At 29.2% G+C, this 18,389-nt stretch overlaps 1 long non-coding RNA gene across 28 annotated transcripts in view; it reads left to right on the top strand.

Annotated features, from left to right (window-relative positions):
• The window catches only part of LOC127734422 (uncharacterized), a 38,893-nt gene that overhangs the window by 7,903 nt on the left and 12,601 nt on the right, over positions 1-18,389 (top strand). For 4 of the 28 annotated variants that reach the window (XR_007997571.1, XR_007997569.1, XR_007997582.1 and 1 more), the window contains exons 1-4: positions 8,643-8,710; positions 9,012-9,087; positions 9,393-9,472; positions 18,133-18,208. This is a non-coding gene — a long non-coding RNA (uncharacterized LOC127734422). Of the gene's footprint in view, positions 1-365; positions 434-734; positions 811-1,115; positions 1,196-1,583; positions 1,660-1,950; positions 2,028-4,502; positions 4,571-4,871; positions 4,948-5,720; positions 5,797-6,087; positions 6,165-8,642; positions 8,711-9,011; positions 9,088-9,392; positions 9,473-9,860; positions 9,937-10,227; positions 10,305-13,992; positions 14,069-14,359; positions 14,437-18,132; positions 18,209-18,389 lie in introns of those variants that run through there. The other 24 variants (XR_007997570.1, XR_007997583.1, XR_007997566.1 and 21 more) reach the window with 19 other exon arrangements.

Raw genomic sequence — 18,389 nt, 5'->3', positions numbered from 1 at the left:
ACCTCTGCAGAGAGCAAACTTCAGATTTTGATATAACATTGATGAATTTAATGGGCGCTAATCTCGTAAAAGCAGATCCCCCAGCAGAGCTGATTACATAGTATGATGAAAACTTGTGTTTATGGTAAAATGTATTTAGTTTTTTGTCTGGCTCTATTTCATTATCAACCAATTTGAAACTTTATTACAAATTGGTCTCAAAAAAAATTTCTTCAAATATATACTCTAATGAAATATATTCTTAATGGAATGTATAGTAATTATAAATATTCTTGTTCAACATGCAAAAGATTAAATTCTGAAAAAATTGCAACAGCAAATAGTCTGTATGTAAAGCTGATATTAATTTATAGTTTTTGTTAAAGATACATCTAAATATGTTGCACTCCTAGACAGAGAAGATGGATTCATGGCAGATAGGAAGAGTCAACATGTAAGTATTTGGTCATTACAATTGTACTTAAAACTATGTTAATATTTGGAAGTCAATAAAAATCTGTTTTCACTGAAACAATAGCTTAAAATTTTATTACAAATTGGTCTAAAATATCTTTTATTCGAATTTCAAATGTGGAATATTTTAATAAGAATGAAAGAGTAATTGTAAATTAAGTGTCCGTAATTTAAGATTTGACATAAAACATGAATCACATTAATTTTTTAATTTTTTCAACAGCCATTAAATATTCTCTATCTAAAGCTGATGCTAATTTATATTTTTTCTTTTATAACAGATACAGCCCAGATATGTTCCACTCCCACACAATGAAGATGGTTTCATGGTAGATGGCACATTAGGATGTTTAACGTGTAGGTATTTAGTCATTACAATTGTACTTTAAGACTATGTTTATATGTATTGGGTAATAAATATCAGTTTTCCCTGGAACAACAGCTTAAATAAAATTTTACTTCAAATTAGTGTACATATTTCTTTTGTTCAAATTTATAATCTAGTGAAGTAAATTTTAACATGAATGCGTAGTAATTGTAAATATTCTTTTGTCCAATTTAGGATTTAACATAAAATGAGTGACATTTATTTTATAATTGTTGCAACAGCCAATAGTCTCTATTTGAAGCTGATACTAATTGATGATTTGGTTTTGTTATAGATACAGCCTAAATATGTTACACTCCTAGACAATGAAGATGGTTTCATGGTAGATTGATGACACATCTGGATACGTAGCATGTAGGTATTTGGTATTTTTAATTGTACTTTAAACTATGTTTATATGGTTTTCAGGTAACAAAAATCAGTTTTCCCTGGAACAGCAGCTTAAATTAGATTTGATTACAAATTGGTTTAAAATTTCTTTTATTCAAATTTATACTCTTATGAATAGATATAGGAAGATGTGGTATGAGTGCCAATGAGACAACTCTCCATCCAAGTTACAATTTATAAAAGTAAACCATTATAGGTTTATATTAATGATAATGTATAGAAATTGTTTATATACTTGTCTTCAAATAAGAATTTGTCATAAAAAATGCATCATATTAATTTTGAATTAATTGCAACAGCCAATAGTCTCTATTTGAAGTTGATACTAATTGATGATTTGGTTTTGTTATAGATACAGCCTAAATATGTTACACTCCTAGACAATGAAGATGCTTTCATGGTATATAGCACACGAAGATTCGTATCATGTAGGTATTTTGTCATTATAATTGTACTTTTAACTCTTTTTATATGTGTTTGGTAACAAAAATCAGTTTTCCCCTTGAACAACAATTTGAAATAATATTACAAATTTGTCGAACATTTCTTTTATTCAAATATTTACTGTAATAAGTTAAGTAATTGTAAATATTCTAGACTAGTCTCCAATTTAGGATTTGGCATAAAACATGCATCACATTAATTTCTGAATTGATTGCAACAGCAAATATTCCCTATTTAAAGCTGAAACTAATTTACAATTTTTGTTTTTATTACAGATACAGCCTAAATATGTTACACTCTTCCACAATGAAGATGGTTTCATTGTAGATAGCACACATTAGGATGTCACATGTAGGTATTTATTCATTACAATTCTTTTCTTTAAACTAGGTTTATTAGCTCACCTGGCCCCTTTGGTTTGGGCCAGGTGAGCTTTTCTCATCACTTGGCGTCCGTCGTCGTCGTCCGTTAATACAAAAATCTTCTGACACTACTGGGCAAAATTTAACCAAACTTGGCCACAATCATCTCTAGGGTATCAAGTTTAAAAAAATGTGTCCGATGACCCCGCCTGCCAACCAAGACGGCCGACATGGCTAAAAATAGAACATAGGGGTAAAATGCAGTTTTTGGCTTATATCTCTGAAACTAAAGCATTTAGAACAAATCTGACAACGGGTAAAAATGTTTATCAGGTTAAGATCTATCTGCCCTGAAATTTTCAGATGAATCAGACAAGCCGTTGTTGGGTTGCTGCCCCTGAATTAGTAATTTTAAGGAAATTTTGCAGTTTTTTTGTTATCTTGAATATTATTATAGATAGAGATAAACTGTAAACAGCAATAATGTTCAGCAAAGGCAGATCTACAAATAAGTCAACATGACCAATATGGTCAATTGACCTCAAAAGGAGTTATTGCCCTTTAAAGTCAAATTTAACAATTATTCGTAAATTTTTGTAGTCTTTTACAAAAATATTCTCTCCTGAAACAACTGAGACAAATTTAACCAAACTTGGCCACAATGATCACTGGGGTATCTAGTTTAAAAAATGTGTCCGATGACCCTGCCTGCCAACCAACATGTCAGACATGGCTAAAAGTAGAACTTAGGGGGAAAATGCAGTTTTTGACTTATATCTCTGAAACTAAAGCAAATGTATAACGGTTGCATTATTTCATGCATCAATTGTAAATAAAAATATCAGGTGAGCAACACAGGCTCCTTGAAGCCTCTAGTATTTGTTAGGCATTAAAAATCAGTTTTCACTGAAACAACAGATTGAAGCTTTATAACAAATTGGTCTAAAATTTCTTTTATTCCTATTTATATCCTAATGAAGTATATTTTAATAAGAATGTATAGTTATTGTAAATATACGTCTCCAATTTAGGATTTGACATCAAAGATGCATAACATTAATTTCTGAATTGATTGCAACAGCAAATAGCTTTGATTTTGAAGCTGAAACTAATTTAAAATATTTGTTTTTGTTAACAGATACAGCCTAAATATGTAAGACTCCTTTACCATGAAAGATGCTTCCATTGCAGATAGCACATTAGGATTACTCACATGTAGGTATTTATTCATAACAATTGTTCTTAAAACTATGTTTATATTTGTTAGGTAATAAAAATCAGTTTTTCCTGGAACAACAGCTTGAAATTTTATTACAAATTGGTCCTACATTTCATTTATTGAAATATTCACTGTAATGAGATATATTTTAATAAGAATGTATAGTGATTGTAAAAATTCTTGTCTCCAATTAAGGATTTGACATACAACATGCATCACATTAATTTCTGAATTGATTGCAACAGCAAATAGTCTGGATTGAAAGCTGATATAAATGTATATTTTTTTGTTTTCATTACAGATACAGCCTAAATATGTAAGACTCCTATACCATGAAAGATGCTTCCATTGCAGATGCACATTAGGATAAGTCACATGTAGGTATTTGGTCATTACAATTTTCCTTAAAACTATATTAATACTTGTTAGGTAATAAAAAACAGTTTTTTCCTGAAACAACAGATTGAAGCTTTTTAACAAATTGGTCTAAAATTTCTTTCATTCAAATTTATACTCTAATGCTGAATATTTTAATAAGAATGTATAGTAATTGTAATTATATACTTTTCTCTAATTTGGGATTTAACATAAAACATGCATCACATTATTTTCTGAATTGATTGCAACAGCAAAAAGTCTGGATTTAAAGCAGAAACTAATTAATAATTTTTGTTTTTGTTACAGATTATACAGCCTAAATATGTAACACTCCTATACCATGAAAGATGCTTTCACACATTAGGATGTTGCACATGTAGGTATTTGGTCATTACAATTGTTCTTAAAACTATGTTTATGTTTGTTAGGTAATAAAAATCCGTTTTTTCCTGAAAAGTTTGACAAAAAGATGCTTTATGTTAAAATGGGTCTCGTAAAAGCAGACCTCTGCAGAGAGCAAACTTCAGATTTTGATATAACATTGATGAATTTAATGGGCGCTAATCTCGTAAAAGCAGATCCCCCAGCAGAGCTGATTACATAGTATGATGAAAACTTGTGTTTATGGTAAAATGTATTTAGTTTTTTGTCTGGCTCTATTTCATTATCAACCAATTTGAAACTTTATTACAAATTGGTCTCAAAAAAAATTTCTTCAAATATATACTCTAATGAAATATATTCTTAATGGAATGTATAGTAATTATAAATATTCTTGTTCAACATGCAAAAGATTAAATTCTGAAAAAATTGCAACAGCAAATAGTCTGTATGTAAAGCTGATATTAATTTATAGTTTTTGTTAAAGATACATCTAAATATGTTGCACTCCTAGACAGAGAAGATGGATTCATGGCAGATAGGAAGAGTCAACATGTAAGTATTTGGTCATTACAATTGTACTTAAAACTATGTTAATATTTGGAAGTCAATAAAAATCTGTTTTCACTGAAACAATAGCTTAAAATTTTATTACAAATTGGTCTAAAATATCTTTTATTCGAATTTCAAATGTGGAATATTTTAATAAGAATGAAAGAGTAATTGTAAATTAAGTGTCCGTAATTTAAGATTTGACATAAAACATGAATCACATTAATTTTTTAATTTTTTCAACAGCCATTAAATATTCTCTATCTAAAGCTGATGCTAATTTATATTTTTTCTTTTATAACAGATACAGCCCAGATATGTTCCACTCCCACACAATGAAGATGGTTTCATGGTAGATGGCACATTAGGATGTTTAACGTGTAGGTATTTAGTCATTACAATTGTACTTTAAGACTATGTTTATATGTATTGGGTAATAAATATCAGTTTTCCCTGGAACAACAGCTTAAATAAAATTTTACTTCAAATTAGTGTACATATTTCTTTTGTTCAAATTTATAATCTAGTGAAGTAAATTTTAACATGAATGCGTAGTAATTGTAAATATTCTTGTGTCCAATTTAGGATTTAACATAAAATGAGTGACATTTATTTTATAATTGTTGCAACAGCCAATAGTCTCTATTTGAAGCTGATACTAATTGATGATTTGGTTTTGTTATAGATACAGCCTAAATATGTTACACTCCTAGACAATGAAGATGGTTTCATGGTAGATTGATGACACATCTGGATATGTAGCATGTAGGTATTTGGTATTTTTAATTGTACTTTAAACTATGTTTATATGGTTTTCAGGTAACAAAAATCAGTTTTCCCTGGAACAGCAGCTTAAATTAGATTTGATTACAAATTGGTTTAAAATTTCTTTTATTCAAATTTATACTCTTATGAATAGATATAGGAAGATGTGGTATGAGTACCAATGAGACAACCCTCCATCCAAGTTACAATTTATAAAAGTAAACCATTATAGGTTTATATTAATGATAATGTATAGAAATTGTTTATATACTTGTCTTCAAATTAGGATTTGTCATAAAAAATGCATCATATTAATTTTGAATTAATTGCAACAGCCAATAGTCTCTATTTGAAGTTGATACTAATTGATGATTTGGTTTTGTTATAGATACAGCCTAAATATGTTACACTCCTAGACAATGAAGATGCTTTCATGGTATATAGCACACGAAGATTCGTATCATGTAGGTATTTTGTCATTATAATTGTACTTTTAACTCTTTTTATATGTGTTTGGTAACAAAAATCAGTTTTCCCCTTGAACAACAATTTGAAATAATATTACAAATTTGTCGAACATTTCTTTTATTCAAATATTTACTGTAATAAGTTAAGTAATTGTAAATATTCTAGACTAGTCTCCAATTTAGGATTTGGCATAAAACATGCATCACATTAATTTCTGAATTGATTGCAACAGCAAATATTCCCTATTTAAAGCTGAAACTAATTTACAATTTTTGTTTTTATTACAGATACAGCCTAAATATGTTACACTCTTCCACAATGAAGATGGTTTCATTGTAGATAGCACACATTAGGATGTCACATGTAGGTATTTATTCATTACAATTCTTTTCTTTAAACTAGGTTTATTAGTTCACCTGGCCCCTTTGGTTTGGGCCAGGTGAGCTTTTCTCATCACTTGGCGTCCGTCGTCGCCGTCCGTTAATACAAAAATCTTCTCCTGACACTACTGGGCAAAATTTAACTAAACTTGGCCACAATCATCTCTAGGGTATCAAGTTTAAAAAAATGTGTCCGATGACCCCGCCTGCCAACCAAGACGGCCGACATAGCTAAAAATAGAACATAGGGGTAAAATGCAGTTTTTGGCTTATATCTCTGAAACTAAAGCATTTAGAACAAATCTGACAACAGGTAAAAATGTTTATCAGGTTAAGATCTATCTGCCCTGAAATTTTCAGATGAATCAGACAAGCCGTTGTTGGGTTGCTGCCCCTGAATTAGTAATTTTAAGGAAATTTTGCAGTTTTTTTGTTATCTTGAATATTATTATAGATAGAGATAAACTGTAAACAGCAATAATGTTCAGCAAAGGCAGATCTACAAATAAGTCAACATGACCAATATGGTCAATTGACCCCATAAGGAGTTATTGCCCTTTAAAGTCAAATTTAACAATTATTCGTAAATTTTTGTAGTCTTTTACAAAAATCTTCTCTCCTGAAACAACTGAGACAAATTTAACCAAACTTGGCCACAATGATCACTGGGGTATCTAGTTTAAAAAATGTGTCCGATGACCCTGCCTGCCAACCAACATGTCAGACATGGCTAAAAGTAGAACTTAGGGGGAAAATGCAGTTTTTGACTTATATCTCTGAAACTAAAGCAAATGTATAACGGTTGCATTATTTCATGCATCAATTGTAAATAAAAATATCAGGTGAGCAACACAGGCTCCTTGAAGCCTCTAGTATTTGTTAGGCATTAAAAATCAATTTTCACTGAAACAACAGATTGAAGCTTTATAACAAATTGGTCTAAAATTTCTTTTATTCCTATTTATATCCTAATGAAGTATATTTTAATAAGAATGTATAGTTATTGTAAATATACGTCTCCAATTTAGGATTTGACATCAAAGATGCATAACATTAATTTCTGAATTGATTGCAACAGCAAATAGCTTTGATTTTGAAGCTGAAACTAATTTAAAATATTTGTTTTTGTTAACAGATACAGCCTAAATATGTAAGACTCCTTTACCATGAAAGATGCTTCCATTGCAGATAGCACATTAGGATTACTCACATGTAGGTATTTATTCATAACAATTGTTCTTAAAACTATGTTTATATTTGTTAGGTAATAAAAATCAGTTTTTCCTGGAACAACAGCTTGAAATTTTATTACAAATTGGTCCTACATTTCATTTATTGAAATATTCACTGTAATGAGATATATTTTAATAAGAATGTATAGTGATTGTAAAAATTCTTGTCTCCAATTAAGGATTTGACATACAACATGCATCACATTAATTTCTGAATTGATTGCAACAGCAAATAGTCTGGATTGAAAGCTGATATAAATGTATATTTTTTTGTTTTCATTACAGATACAGCCTAAATATGTAAGACTCCTATACCATGAAAGATGCTTCCATTGCAGATGCACATTAGGATAAGTCACATGTAGGTATTTGGTCATTACAATTTTCCTTAAAACTATATTAATACTTGTTAGGTAATAAAAAACAGTTTTTTCCTGAAACAACAGATTGAAGCTTTTTAACAAATTGGTCTAAAATTTCTTTCATTCAAATTTATACTCTAATGCTGAATATTTTAATAAGAATGTATAGTAATTGTAATTATATACTTTTCTCTAATTTGGGATTTAACATAAAACATGCATCACATTATTTTCTGAATTGATTGCAACAGCAAAAAGTCTGGATTTAAAGCAGAAACTAATTAATAATTTTTGTTTTTGTTACAGATTATACAGCCTAAATATGTAACACTCCTATACCATGAAAGATGCTTTCACACATTAGGATGTTGCACATGTAGGTATTTGGTCATTACAATTGTTCTTAAAACTATGTTTATGTTTGTTAGGTAATAAAAATCCGTTTTTTCCTGAAAAGTTTGACAAAAAGATGCTTTATGTTAAAATGGGTCTCGTAAAAGCAGACCTCTGCAGAGAGCAAACTTCAGATTTTGATATAACATTGATGAATTTAATGGGCGCTAATCTCGTAAAAGCAGATCCCCCAGCAGAGCTGATTACATAGTATGATGAAAACTTGTGTTTATGGTAAAATGTATTTAGTTTTTTGTCTGGCTCTATTTCATTATCAACCAATTTGAAACTTTATTACAAATTGGTCTCAAAAAAAATTTCTTCAAATATATACTCTAATGAAATATATTCTTAATGGAATGTATAGTAATTATAAATATTCTTGTTCAACATGCAAAAGATTAAATTCTGAAAAAATTGCAACAGCAAATAGTCTGTATGTAAAGCTGATATTAATTTATAGTTTTTGTTAAAGATACATCTAAATATGTTGCACTCCTAGACAGAGAAGATGGATTCATGGCAGATAGGAAGAGTCAACATGTAAGTATTTGGTCATTACAATTGTACTTAAAACTATGTTAATATTTGGAAGTCAATAAAAATCTGTTTTCACTGAAACAATAGCTTAAAATTTTATTACAAATTGGTCTAAAATATCTTTTATTCGAATTTCAAATGTGGAATATTTTAATAAGAATGAAAGAGTAATTGTAAATTAAGTGTCCGTAATTTAAGATTTGACATAAAACATGAATCACATTAATTTTTTAATTTTTTCAACAGCCATTAAATATTCTCTATCTAAAGCTGATGCTAATTTATATTTTTTCTTTTATAACAGATACAGCCCAGATATGTTCCACTCCCACACAATGAAGATGGTTTCATGGTAGATGGCACATTAGGATGTTTAACGTGTAGGTATTTAGTCATTACAATTGTACTTTAAGACTATGTTTATATGTGTTGGGTAATAAATATCAGTTTTCCCTGGAACAACAGCTTAAATAAATTTTTACCTCAAATTAGTGTACATATTTCTTTTGTTCAAATTTATAATCTAGTGAAGTAAATTTTAACATGAATGCGTAGTAATTGTAAATATTCTTTTGTCCAATTTAGGATTTAACATAAAATGAGTGACATTTATTTTATAATTGTTGCAACAGCCAATAGTCTCTATTTGAAGCTGATACTAATTGATGATTTGGTTTTGTTATAGATACAGCCTAAATATGTTACACTCCTAGACAATGAAGATGGTTTCATGGTAGATTGATGACACATCTGGATACGTAGCATGTAGGTATTTGGTATTTTTAATTGTACTTTAAACTATGTTTATATGGTTTGCAGGTAACAAAAATCAGTTTTCCCTGGAACAGCAGCTTAAATTAGATTTGATTACAAATTGGTTTAAAATTTCTTTTATTCAAATTTATACTCTTATGAATAGATATAGGAAGATGTGGTATGAGTACCAATGAGACAACTCTCCATCCAAGTTACAATTTATAAAAGTAAACCATTATAGGTTTATATTAATGATAATGTATAGAAATTGTTTATATACTTGTCTTCAAATTAGGATTTGTCATAAAAAATGCATCATATTAATTTTGAATTAATTGCAACAGCCAATAGTCTCTATTTGAAGTTGATACTAATTGATGATTTGGTTTTGTTATAGATACAGCCTAAATATGTTACACTCCTAGACAATGAAGATGCTTTCATGGTATATAGCACACGAAGATTCGTATCATGTAGGTATTTTGTCATTATAATTGTACTTTTAACTCTTTTTATATGTGTTTGGTAACAAAAATCAGTTTTCCCCTTGAACAACAATTTGAAATAATATTACAAATTTGTCGAACATTTCTTTTATTCAAATATTTACTGTAATAAGTTAAGTAATTGTAAATATTCTAGACTAGTCTCCAATTTAGGATTTGGCATAAAACATGCATCACATTAATTTCTGAATTGATTGCAACAGCAAATATTCCCTATTTAAAGCTGAAACTAATTTACAATTTTTGTTTTTATTACAGATACAGCCTAAATATGTTACACTCTTCCACAATGAAGATGGTTTCATTGTAGATAGCACACATTAGGATGTCACATGTAGGTATTTATTCATTACAATTCTTTTCTTTAAACTAGGTTTATTAGCTCACCTGGCCCCTTTGGTTTGGGCCAGGTGAGCTTTTCTCATCACTTGGCGTCCATCGTCGTCGTCCGTTAATACAAAAATCTTCTGACACTACTGGGCAAATTTTAACCAAACTTGGCCACAATCATCTCTAGGGTATCAAGTTTAAAAAAATGTGTCCGATGACCCCGCCTGCCAACCAAGACGGCCGACATGGCTAAAAATAGAACATAGGGGTAAAATGCAGTTTTTGGCTTATATCTCTGAAACTAAAGCATTTAGAACAAATCTGACAACGGGTAAAAATGTTTATCAGGTTAAGATCTATCTGCCCTGAAATTTTCAGATGAATCAGACAAGCCGTTGTTGGGTTGCTGCCCCTGAATTAGTAATTTTAAGGAAATTTTGCAGTTTTTTTGTTATCTTGAATATTATTATAGATAGAGATAAACTGTAAACAGCAATAATGTTCAGCAAAGGCAGATCTACAAATAAGTCAACATGACCAATATGGTCAATTGACCTCAAAAGGAGTTATTGCCCTTTAAAGTCAAATTTAACAATTATTCGTAAATTTTTGTAGTCTTTTACAAAAATCTTCTCTCCTGAAACAACTGAGACAAATTTAACCAAAGTTGGCCACAATCATCACTGGGGTATCTAGTTTAAAAATGTGTCCGATGACCCTGCCTGCCAACCAACATGTCAGACATGGCTAAAAGTAGAACTTAGGGGGAAAATGCAGTTTTTGACTTGTATCTCTGAAACTAAAGCAAATGTATAACGGTTGCATTATTTCATGCATCAATTGTAAATAAAAATATCAGGTTAGCAACACAGGCTCCTTGAAGCCTCTAGTATTTGTTAGGCATTAAAAATCAGTTTTCACTGAAACAACAGATTGAAGCTTTATAACAAATTGGTCTAAAATTTCTTTTATTCCTATTTATATCCTTATGAAGTATATTTAAATAAGAACGTATAGTTATTGTAAATATATGTCTCCAATTTAGGATTTGACATCAAAGATGCATAACATTAATTTCTGAATTGATTGCAACAGCAAATAGCTTTGATTTTGAAGCTGAAACTAATTTAAAATATTTGTTTTTGTTAACAGATACAGCCTAAATATGTAAGACTCCTTTACCATGAAAGATGCTTCCATTGCAGATAGCACATTAGGATTACTCACATGTAGGTATTTATTCATAACAATTGTTCTTAAAACTATGTTTATATTTGTTAGGTAATAAAAATCAGTTTTTCCTGGAACAACAGCTTGAAATTTTATTACAAATTGGTCCTACATTTCATTTATTGAAATATTCACTGTAATGAGATATATTTTAATAAGAATGTATAGTGATTGTAAAAATTCTTGTCTCCAATTAAGGATTTGACATACAACATGCATCACATTAATTTCTGAATTGATTGCAACAGCAAATAGTCTGGATTGAAAGCTGATATAAATGTATATTTTTTTGTTTTCATTACAGATACAGCCTAAATATGTAAGACTCCTATACCATGAAAGATGCTTCCATTGCAGATGCACATTAGGATAAGTCACATGTAGGTATTTGGTCATTACAATTTTCCTTAAAACTATATTAATACTTGTTAGGTAATAAAAAACAGTTTTTTCCTGAAACAACAGATTGAAGCTTTTTAACAAATTGGTCTAAAATTTCTTTCATTCAAATTTATACTCTAATGCTGAATATTTTAAGAATGTATAGTAATTGTAATTATATACTTTTCTCTAATTTGGGATTTAACATAAAACATGCATCACATTATTTTCTGAATTGATTGCAACAGCAAAAAGTCTGGATTTAAAGCAGAAACTAATTAATAATTTTTGTTTTTGTTACAGATTATACAGCCTAAATATGTAACACTCCTATACCATGAAAGATGCTTTCACACATTAGGATGTTGCACATGTAGGTATTTGGTCATTACAATTGTTCTTAAAACTATGTTTATGTTTGTTAGGTAATAAAAATCATTTTTTCCTGAAAAGTTTGACAAAAAGATGCTTTATGTTAAAATGGGTCTCGTAAAAGCAGACCTCTGCAGAGAGCAAACTTCAGATTTTGATATAACATTGATGAATTTAATGGGCGCTAATCTCGTAAAAGCAGATCCCCCAGCAGAGCTGATTACATAGTATGATGAAAACTTGTGTTTATGGTAAAATGTATTTAGTTTTTTGTCTGGCTCTATTTCATTATCAACCAATTTGAAACTTTATTACAAATTGGTCTCAAAAAAAATTTCTTCAAATATATACTCTAATGAAATATATTCTTAATGGAATGTATAGTAATTATAAATATTCTTGTCCAACATGCAAAAGATTAAATTCTGAAAAAATTGCAACAGCAAATAGTCTGTATGTAAAGCTGATATTAATTTATAGTTTTTGTTAAAGATACATCTAAATATGTTGCACTCCTAGACAGAGAAGATGGATTCATGGCAGATAGGAAGAGTCAACATGTAAGTATTTGGTCATTACAATTGTACTTAAAACTATGTTAATATTTGGAAGTCAATAAAAATCTGTTTTCACTGAAACAATAGCTTAAAATTTTATTACAAATTGGTCTAAAATATCTTTTATTCGAATTTCAAATGTGGAATATTTTAATAAGAATGAAAGAGTAATTGTAAATTAAGTGTCCGTAATTTAAGATTTGACATAAAACATGAATCACATTAATTTTTTAATTTTTTCAACAGCCATTAAATATTCTCTATCTAAAGCTGATGCTAATTTATATTTTTTCTTTTATAACAGATACAGCCCAGATATGTTCCACTCCCACACAATGAAGATGGTTTCATGGTAGATGGCACATTAGGATGTTTAACGTGTAGGTATTTAGTCATTACAATTGTACTTTAAGACTATGTTTATATGTATTGGGTAATAAATATCAGTTTTCCCTGGAACAACAGCTTAAATAAAATTTTACTTCAAATTAGTGTACATATTTCTTTTGTTCAAATTTATAATCTAGTGAAGTAAATTTTAACATGAATGCGTAGTAATTGTAAATATTCTTGTGTCCAATTTAGGATTTAACATAAAATGAGTGACATTTATTTTATAATTGTTGCAACAGCCAATAGTCTCTATTTGAAGCTGATACTAATTGATGATTTGGTTTTGTTATAGATACAGCCTAAATATGTTACACTCCTAGACAATGAAGATGGTTTCATGGTAGATTGATGACACATCTGGATATGTAGCATGTAGGTATTTGGTATTTTTAATTGTACTTTAAACTATGTTTATATGGTTTTCAGGTAACAAAAATCAGTTTTCCCTGGAACAGCAGCTTAAATTAGATTTGATTACAAATTGGTTTAAAATTTCTTTTATTCAAATTTATACTCTTATGAATAGATATAGGAAGATGTGGTATGAGTACCAATGAGACAACCCTCCATCCAAGTTACAATTTATAAAAGTAAACCATTATAGGTTTATATTAATGATAATGTATAGAAATTGTTTATATACTTGTCTTCAAATTAGGATTTGTCATAAAAAATGCATCATATTAATTTTGAATTAATTGCAACAGCCAATAGTCTCTATTTGAAGTTGATACTAATTGATGATTTGGTTTTGTTATAGATACAGCCTAAATATGTTACACTCCTAGACAATGAAGATGCTTTCATGGTATATAGCACACGAAGATTCGTATCATGTAGGTATTTTGTCATTATAATTGTACTTTTAACTCTTTTTATATGTGTTTGGTAACAAAAATCAGTTTTCCCCTTGAACAACAATTTGAAATAATATTACAAATTTGTCGAACATTTCTTTTATTCAAATATTTACTGTAATAAGTTAAGTAATTGTAAATATTCTAGACTAGTCTCCAATTTAGGATTTGGCATAAAACATGCATCACATTAATTTCTGAATTGATTGCAACAGCAAATATTCCCTATTTAAAGCTGAAACTAATTTACAATTTTTGTTTTTATTACAGATACAGCCTAAATATGTTACACTCTTCCACAATGAAGATGGTTTCATTGTAGATAGCACACATTAGGATGTCACATGTAGGTATTTATTCATTACAATTCTTTTCTTTAAACTAGGTTTATTAGTTCACCTGGCCCCTTTGGTTTGGGCCAGGTGAGCTTTTCTCATCACTTGGCGTCCGTCGTCGCCGTCCGTTAATACAAAAATCTTCTCCTGACACTACTGGGCAAAATTTAACTAAACTTGGCCACAATCATCTCTAGGGTATCAAGTTTAAAAAAATGTGTCCGATGACCCCGCCTGCCAACCAAGACGGCCGACATAGCTAAAAATAGAACATAGGGGTAAAATGCAGTTTTTGGCTTATATCTCTGAAACTAAAGCATTTAGAACAAATCTGACAACAGGTAAAAATGTTTATCAGGTTAAGATCTATCTGCCCTGAAATTTTCAGATGAATCAGACAAGCCGTTGTTGGGTTGCTGCCCCTGAATTAGTAATTTTAAGGAAATTTTGCAGTTTTTTTGTTATCTTGAATATTATTATAGATAGAGATAAACTGTAAACAGCAATAATGTTCAGCAAAGGCAGATCTACAAATAAGTCAACATGACCAATATGGTCAATTGACCCCATAAGGAGTTATTGCCCTTCAAAGTCAAATTTAACAATTATTCGTAAATTTTTGTAGTCTTTTACAAAAATCTTCTCTCCTGAAACAACTGAGACAAATTTAACCAAACTTGGCCACAATCATCACTGGGGTATCTAGTTTAAAAAATGTGTCCGATGACCCTGCCTGCCAACCAACATGTCAGACATGGCTAAAAGTAGAACTTAGGGGGAAAATGCAGTTTTTGACTTATATCTCTGAAACTAAAGCAAATGTATAACGGTTGCATTATTTCATGCATCAATTGTAAATAAAAATATCAGGTGAGCAACACAGGCTCCTTGAAGCCTCTAGTATTTGTTAGGCATTAAAAATCAGTTTTCACTGAAACAACAGATTGAAGCTTTATAACAAATTGGTCTAAAATTTCTTTTATTCCTATTTATATCCTAATGAAGTATATTTTAATAAGAATGTATAGTTATTGTAAATATACGTCTCCAATTTAGGATTTGACATCAAAGATGCATTACATTAATTTCTGAATTGATTGCAACAGCAAATAGCTTTGATTTTGAAGCTGAAACTAATTTAAAATATTTGTTTTTGTTAACAGATACAGCCTAAATATGTAAGACTCCTTTACCATGAAAGATGCTTCCATTGCAGATAGCACATTAGGATTACTCACATGTAGGTATTTATTCATAACAATTGTTCTTAAAACTATGTTTATATTTGTTAGGTAATAAAAATCAGTTTTTCCTGGAACAACAGCTTGAAATTTTATTACAAATTGGTCCTACATTTCATTTATTGAAATATTCACTGTAATGAGATATATTTTAATAAGAATGTATAGTGATTGTAAAAATTCTTGTCTCCAATTAAGGATTTGACATACAACATGCATCACATTAATTTCTGAATTGATTGCAACAGCAAATAGTCTGGATTGAAAGCTGATATAAATGTATATTTTTTTGTTTTCATTACAGATACAGCCTAAATATGTAAGACTCCTATACCATGAAAGATGCTTCCATTGCAGATGCACATTAGGATAAGTCACATGTAGGTATTTGGTCATTACAATTTTCCTTAAAACTATATTAATACTTGTTAGGTAATAAAAAACAGTTTTTTCCTGAAACAACAGATTGAAGCTTTTTAACAAATTGGTCTAAAATTTCTTTCATTCAAATTTATACTCTAATGCTGAATATTTTAATAAGAATGTATAGTAATTGTAATTATATACTTTTCTCTAATTTGGGATTTAACATAAAACATGCATCACATTATTTTCTGAATTGATTGCAACAGCAAAAAGTCTGGATTTAAAGCAGAAACTAATTAATAATTTTTGTTTTTGTTACAGATTATACAGCCTAAATATGTAACACTCCTATACCATGAAAGATGCTTTCACACATTAGGATGTTGCACATGTAGGTATTTGGTCATTACAATTGTTCTTAAAACTATGTTTATGTTTGTTAGGTAATAAAAATCCGTTTTTTCCTGAAAAGTTTGACAAAAAGATGCTTTATGTTAAAATGGGTCTCGTAAAAGCAGACCTCTGCAGAGAGCAAACTTCAGATTTTGATATAACATTGATGAATTTAATGGGCGCTAATCTCGTAAAAGCAGATCCCCCAGCAGAGCTGATTACATAGTATGATGAAAACTTGTGTTTATGGTAAAATGTATTTAGTTTTTTGTCTGGCTCTATTTCATTATCAACCAATTTGAAACTTTATTACAAATTGGTCTCAAAAAAAATTTCTTCAAATATATACTCTAATGAAATATATTCTTAATGGAATGTATAGTAATTATAAATATTCTTGTTCAACATGCAAAAGATTAAATTCTGAAAAAATTGCAACAGCAAATAGTCTGTATGTAAAGCTGATATTAATTTATAGTTTTTGTTAAAGATACATCTAAATATGTTGCACTCCTAGACAGAGAAGATGGATTCATGGCAGATAGGAAGAGTCAACATGTAAGTATTTGGTCATTACAATTGTACTTAAAACTATGTTAATATTTGGAAGTCAATAAAAATCTGTTTTCACTGAAACAATAGCTTAAAATTTTATTACAAATTGGTCTAAAATATCTTTTATTCGAATTTCAAATGTGGAATATTTTAATAAGAATGAAAGAGTAATTGTAAATTAAGTGTCCGTAATTTAAGATTTGACATAAAACATGAATCACATTAATTTTTTAATTTTTTCAACAGCCATTAAATATTCTCTATCTAAAGCTGATGCTAATTTATATTTTTTCTTTTATAACAGATACAGCCCAGATATGTTCCACTCCCACACAATGAAGATGGTTTCATGGTAGATGGCACATTAGTATGTTTAACATGTAGGTATTTAGTCATTACAATTGTACTTTAAGACTATGTTTATATGTATTGGGTAATAAATATCAGTTTTCCCTGGAACAACAGCTTAAATAAAATTTTACTTCAAATTAGTGTACATATTTCTTTTGTTCAAATTTAGAATCTAGTGAAGTAAATTTTAACATGAATGCGTAGTAATTGTAAATATTCTTGTGTCCAATTTAGGATTTAACATAAAATGAGTGACATTTATTTTATAATTGTTGCAACAGCCAATAGTCTCTATTTGAAGCTGATACTAATTGATGATTTGGTTTTGTTATAGATACAGCCTAAATATGTTACACTCCTAGACAATGAAGATGGTTTCATGGTAGATTGATGACACATCTGGATATGTAGCATGTAGGTATTTGGTATTTTTAATTGTACTTTAAACTATGTTTATATGGTTTTCAGGTAACAAAAATCAGTTTTCCCTGGAACAGCAGCTTAAATTAGATTTGATTACAAATTGGTTTAAAATTTCTTTTATTCAAATTTATACTCTTATGAATAGATATAGGAAGATGTGGTATGAGTACCAATGAGACAACCCTCCATCCAAGTTACAATTTATAAAAGTAAACCATTATAGGTTTATATTAATGATAATGTATAGAAATTGTTTATATACTTGTCTTCAAATTAGGATTTGTCATAAAAAATGCATCATATTAATTTTGAATTAATTGCAACAGCCAATAGTCTCTATTTGAAGTTGATACTAATTGATGATTTGGTTTTGTTATAGATACAGCCTAAATATGTTACACTCCTAGACAATGAAGATGCTTTCATGGTATATAGCACACGAAGATTCGTATCATGTAGGTATTTTGTCATTATAATTGTACTTTTAACTCTTTTTATATGTGTTTGGTAACAAAAATCAGTTTTCCCCTTGAACAACAATTTGAAATAATATTACAAATTTGTCGAACATTTCTTTTATTCAAATATTTACTGTAATAAGTTAAGTAATTGTAAATATTCTAGACTAGTCTCCAA

The sequence above is a fragment of the Mytilus californianus genome, unplaced genomic scaffold, assembly GCF_021869535.1.
Source record: "Mytilus californianus isolate M0D057914Y unplaced genomic scaffold, xbMytCali1.0.p SCAF_3, whole genome shotgun sequence".
In the NCBI taxonomy this organism is placed as follows: Eukaryota; Metazoa; Mollusca; class Bivalvia; order Mytilida; family Mytilidae; genus Mytilus; species Mytilus californianus.
Note: the sequence above shows the minus strand (reverse complement) of the source record. Positions and strands in the feature narration are given on the sequence as shown.